Here is a 6101-nt window from a genome sequence, read left to right as displayed (position 1 = left end):
TTTTTTTTTTTAATTCAAGGATGGATATTTTTAAGTTCAGAGAAGAGGTGATAGAGGTGTTCTCCAAGTGATCTTGATGCTGAGTGTCTCCTCAGGAGATCCACACTGACCCTGGATGATCAACTTTGCTCCTCACCCCCCAACCTCACCAGTTCTGACATGGCCTATCTTGGACTGACAGCTGATGCAACTCCAAACACACTTTGGGACCATTAAAACACAGGAAAACAAATTATTTCCTTTTCTTTTAATTGTCTTCAAGTCATCAAGATTTCTACAGCTAATTGGAGTTGTTTTGTAGTTTAGCTAAGGAGGAAGATTTTAAAGTGGACGTCACGAAAAAAATATATTTTTTTGATGAAAGAGAATGATTTACACAGAGCCTTGGGTCAGGGTGTAAAGGATTTTGATCCAAAGACAAGGAGGCAAAAGACATTAGTAGCACTTAATCATTGACCAATTGAACAATTATCAAGTGATTCAATAGCATTTGCTACAATTTTAACAGTAACTGAATTATAGATTCACCAGAACAACATTCCCACCCCAGTCAATTCACACCCACACCCAGGCAGAGATGTGTGCACACATCAGTAGCTGGAAAAGTCCCTCTTCCAAATTCTCCTGGTTGTCAGGGAAACACTCCCCCCAAATCCCTTTGTGTTTCCCACCAGACAAGGGTCCCAGCTGGAGGAATGTTTGTTGAGGGGGATCAGAATTGTCCTGGGCATCAGCGAGGGTCTTTGGAGTGTTGCAAACTGGAGGGTTCCCGAGCTGGGAGAGGCTGCCAGAGGTGTCCCACTGAGAGGGAGGTGCTGGGGAGCTGCCAGGGCCTCCCTCAGCCCCGCTGGGTGTGGGCTCCCAAGGGGACTGGCTTTAGTTATCTGCTGAATTTCCATCCTGGTGTCAGGAATGACTGGAGTTTCCAAACTATTTGGGAATTGTATCCAAATTGTTCCATTTGGGTCACGATTCAGGCAGGGAATGTTCCAAGGCTTTCATGAGATGACTGATTATCCTGTGTTCCCCAGCTGTTCCACTGCAGATTGTTCCCACCTTTATCATCCAGGAGCACCTGGTCCAGTGCAAGGACACTTCCCCACACCCCTGGTCCAGTCCAGGAGCTCTTCATTGCTCAGCTGGTTTGGTCAAGGCTTGTCAGGAGCTCCTGAGATCATACCTATAAGAAGGATGGGCACAGACTTAGTTGTAGTAAGAGAAGTGATAATGGTTTTCAACTAAAAAAAAGCAGATTTGAACTAGATAGAAGGAAGAATATTTTTACACTGAGGGTGGTGAAACACTGGCACGGGTCACCCAAAGAGGTCATAGATGCTCCACCCTTGGAAACATTCAAGGCCAGGTTAGAAAGGGCTGTGAGCAACCTGATCTAGTTGAACGTGTCCCTGTTCATTGCGGGGGCTTGGACTAGATGTCCTATAAAGGTCCCATCTGATTCAAACTATTTAGGATTCTATAGTTCTTTCCTACAGAGCCAAGGCTGACAGGGATCACCCAGGTTTCAGACCCAGCTGAACATCCCCTTTGATGGCCCAGCTGGCAGCTCTGCTAAAAAGCTGCTGCAAAGAACCTCCAGACCTAAAGGAGCTTTTGTGCTGGGCTGAGCTGTGGCTCTCAGGGCTGGGGGTTGGCTTTTGGCTGCCAGGTGCCCACCAAGGCTCTCTCTCCCTTCTCCTCCTTCTTCTCCTCTCCCCTTGGTGCCTGCAGGGTTGTTTCTCCCACATTTCTCTCACTCCTCTCTGGATTACAGCACCCTGGATTTTATCCTTTCTCCAAAGGGTGATCACAGAGGTGCCTCTGGAATTGCTTTTTGGCTCAGCTTTGGGCACTGGCTGGTCCATTTTGGAGCCACCTGAAACTGGCTCTCTCTGACACACAGTCAACTCTTGATCTCCTCTTCCCTAAGGGAAACCTGCAGCCCCCTCCCTGCTACCAAACCTGATCCACAGGGTCATTCAAGTGCCCAGGAATAGAGGAGCTCATTGATCCCATTATTCCTCAGGCTGGTTAAACAAGACACTGTCCTCTTCCTGTCCCTGACTGCAGGTTCTTTCTGTCAGAGCAGAGCTGGGCTGGACCTCAGCCATGCTTTGCTCCAGAGCCTGCTGGGGTGGGGGCTAACAAGACAGGTCAAGGTATAGCTTATGAGATGGTAGAAATGGGCTACATTTTCTATCATAGAAAATTACCACGACAAGGTCTGTGAAACCACTCCTAAAAGGCGGATTTAGCAGTAAAGCAGGATAATAACGCCTACTTTAAGCTGGCTCTGAAGCACGTACATACCGCCCGTCACCCTCCTCACAAGCTACAACCAATTCCATCCAGATGGCAATGGAAGAGTTGGGTTGGACTGGATGATCCTTGTGGGTCCCTTCCAGCTCAGCATATTCTGTCATTCTGTGTTTGTTTGGGTTTGGTTTGGTTGTGTTTGGTCTTTTTCCCTCCTTTTGATTTTCCTTTCCTCTGACCCATGAGTTTTTTCTTCATTGTCTTGGGCCTTGCTGGGCACCTGATGGCAAGACAAGTTTATCCAACTTGCTCATCTTGACCAGATTTTTTGTACAGGTCACCATTAACTAGACGAGGTTTCTCACAGACTCGCTGCAACTTGGCATCATCCACAAAGGAGTGGAAAGTGCATTTCATCCCATCACCCAGAGACATGATAAAGATGTTCCATAGGAATGGTGAAGGGCTGGTCCCTGATGGATGTCACCTGGGAGTTGCTGCCAAGAGGAATTTGTGCCATGACTTTTGACCCTCATCAGTCATTCAACTTCCCACTCACCACATGTTTCACTTGTCCAGTCCAGCTCTCACCAGTCTGGCTCTAAGGAGATCACAGGAGACCATGTCAAAGGCCTTGCTGAAGTTTGGGCACAAAACATCCCCTTCTATTCCCTCCCACAGGGGTTCTGCAATCCCTGCCTTGTCCTTCCCATGCCTGGGAATGGCTGCAGGAGGTCTTGCCATATCCCCTTCCCTGCTGAGCCTGAGCAGTCTGGAACTCTCCCAACCCTCCTTACTGCCCTGTTTGCAGACTGGTTCCATGTCTTCCTTTACCAAGGCCCCAGGAAGCTCTGGGATGGTTCTGGCCTTTCCAAGGGTTTGGGAGAGGTCTCCCAGTGACACTGCCCAGCCTTCTCAATAGCCCTGACACCAAAACCTTTTCCATAGCCCACAGTTCCAGATTAGTGCTCAGGACACAACAGGACACAACCATTCTCATTGTTTTTCAGGAGAAAATGAGAAGTGATTTCATTATAGAGGTCAACTGGTGGAGCAGCCCAGTCTGGTCTGGCCCCACAGCAGTGCCCAGCCCAGGGTGCTGCAGAGCTCTGGGCACTCCCCCCACAGCCCCAGCCCCTCTGAAGGGCACAGCAGCTCCTGGGGCACAGAGGGGAGTCTCAGCATCCCCATCAGCTCAGGGGCTGGACACTCAGTATGGCAGGAGGAAATGGAGGTCAGGGAAAGTGCAGGAGCCCTGGTGTCACCTGCAGGAGATGCCCAGCACAGCCTGACTGTGCCCCTCAGTGCCAGCCCCTCTGCCCAGCCCAGCCCAGAGTCCTGGCCCAGGGACAGAGCAGCCTGTCCCTAGGGGGGGCTGTAGAAAGAGGTTTCTCTGTGTCAGGGATTCCTCTCTGCAGGCCCAGAAATGCTGCCTTGCTCTTCTGCAGGGACATCCCTTTGCCCAGGTCAGTGTGTCCAGGCTGCCTTGGCCAGTTGCAGATCCCAGCCTGGGATCCCTGCAGGGCCCTGAGCTGGAGGGGCTGCTCTGCACAGGGAGGGGCTGTGGCACCCTGGGCTGAGCCTGCACTGGCCATGCTGGTCAGGGTGGGGAGCAGACCCAGCAGGATGGGGATCACTCCTCTCCACCCTCTGCCATAGTCCTGGAAGGCTCAGTAGCCAAGAACAAGGCTGGGCAGGACCATGGGCTGTTTCCAATGGCACAAAGGGCAGGGCAGGGCTCCACTCCATGCAGTCTGTGGGCTGGAGAGTTCTTCAGGACACCCTCCTGGAAAGCCCAGCCCTGGCTCTGGTCCAGCCCCCCTGAACTGGGGAGGCACAAGGGGAGTTCACTGTGGGTCAGACGAGTCACTGACCAGAGTCCTTTCTCTGTTCCTGCTGCGTCCCCTGGGGTTGCAGAACTCTCCTTTACCAGTTCACAGAGAGATTTAGGGCTTGATCTAACATGACTCCACCCTGGGCAGGATTCTGCTCCAGGGCTCCATTCCCTGCTGACTGGATGGGACGGGCTGTCCCTGCAGATCCTCTGTGCTCTCCTGCACTTCCTGAGTTCCTACAGACAAGTCCTCACCTGCCATCAGAGCCCTCACAAGCTGCAGAGCCCCAGGCAGGTGACTTGGAGACCATTTGCCAGTGGCCACCAGCACAGAACATCTGAACCAGCCCTCAGTCCCTCAAGTACCCCAGTGAGTTCCTTCTCTCACTGCAGGGACTGAATGGGGAAACAAGCACAGCAATGAGACTTTGCAGAGTCTATTCCTTGGCCTTGTTCTTTACACCAACATCTCAAAAAGAACAAAGTCTTCAGGAACTGCCCAGGGAGGACCCCCTTTCCTGATGGAAATGATGTGAAGGAGCCCAGCTCTGTGCCAGCAGTGCCCAGGGCCTGTCCCTGCCCGTGGTCACAGGAGTGACACACAGCAGGGACTGAGCTGCCAGAGCACTCAGGCCTTGGGCAAGGAGCAGAAAGGAGAGGGAGGCAGTGGAAAAACAGTATCTCTGAAAAGGCCAAGAGTTGCTACTCCCTGTCAGTGTTCCTGTACCAGGACTCTTTACCCCTTCTCCTCTGCACACAGGCACTGCCCTCCAGTTTTAGGGAAGTTGCTGGAGGGTGAATCTGGAAAAAAGAATTCAAATCCTTTATTCTACTCAGAGATTGTGATTCCTCATGTACAGAATAACAAAGGCAGGATGTTTGACAAAGAAGTGGCTGCAGGAACTTTTATTTTGTTTAAGTGCACACAGAGAATGATCCCTCATTTACGCAATTGTAAGAAAGAGTTAGAGAGTGAATTATGTATGAGATGGAGAATAAATTTCTGTGTTAAAAACAGTTAAAGAGGGAAAAATGTAGGAAACGGCCCCCACCACCACTCTCAAAAGCTTTAGAAAGCAGGCTGGGTCAGTAAAGTGTTACACAATGAGTGTTGTGCAGAAGAAAAGAGGTAGGTTATTGCTCTTGAAAAGCATCCAGTCATCATTTTCCTTATGGCATCCTTGAGCTCCTGGTTCCTCAGACTGTAGATGAGGGGATTCAGTGCTGGAGGTAATACTGAGTACAGAATTGCCACCACAAGGTCCAGGGATGGGGAAGAGATGGAGGGGGGCTTCAGGTCGGAAAATGTGGCAGTGCTGACAAACAGGGAGACCACGGCCAGGTGAGGGAGGCACGTGGAAAAGGCTTTGTGCCGTCCCTGCTGAGAGGGGATCCTCAGCACAGCCCTGAAGATCTGCACATAGGAGAAAACAATGAAAATGAAACAACCAAACGCTAAAAAGATAATAACCACAATGAGCCCAATTTCCCTGAGGTAGCCTGAGTGTGAGCAGGAGAGCTTGAGGATGTGTGGAATTTCACAAAAGAACTGGCCCAGGCCATTGCCCTGGCACAGGGGTAGGGAAAATGTACTGGCTGTGTGCAGCAGAGAATTGAGAAAGGCAGTGGCCCAGGCAGCTGCTGCCATGTGGGCACAAGCTCTGCTGCCCAGGAGGGTCCCGTAGTGCAGGGGTTTGCAGATGGCAACGTAGCGGTCGTAGCACATGATGGTGAGGAGGGAAAATTCTGCTGCCATGAAGAAATAAAAGAAAAAGGCCTGTGCAGCACATCCATGGTAGGAGATGGTCCTTGTGGCCCAGAGGGAATTGTGCATGGCTTTGGGGACAGTGGTGCAGATGCAGCCCAGGTCTGTGAGGGAGAGGTTGAGCAGGAAGAAGCCCATGGGGGTGTGCAGGTGGTGGTCACAGGCTACGGCGCTGAGGATGAGGCCGTTGGCCAGGAGGGCAGCCAGGGAGATGGCCAGGAGGAGCCAGAAGTGCAGGAGCTGCAGCTC

General features: G+C 51.4%; 1 pseudogene; it reads right to left on the bottom strand.

Moving 5' to 3' along the window:
- Positions 1-5121: 5121 nt before the first annotated feature.
- LOC116781515 lies at positions 5122-5990 on the bottom strand (annotated as a pseudogene).
- Between the last annotated feature and the right edge of the window lie 111 nt (positions 5991-6101).

The sequence above is a fragment of the Chiroxiphia lanceolata genome, assembly GCF_009829145.1.
Source record: "Chiroxiphia lanceolata isolate bChiLan1 chromosome W unlocalized genomic scaffold, bChiLan1.pri scaffold_51_arrow_ctg1, whole genome shotgun sequence".
NCBI classification, from domain to species: Eukaryota; Metazoa; Chordata; class Aves; order Passeriformes; family Pipridae; genus Chiroxiphia; species Chiroxiphia lanceolata.
The sequence above is the reverse complement of the archived record's forward strand: the minus strand, read 5'-3'. Positions and strand labels throughout refer to the sequence as shown.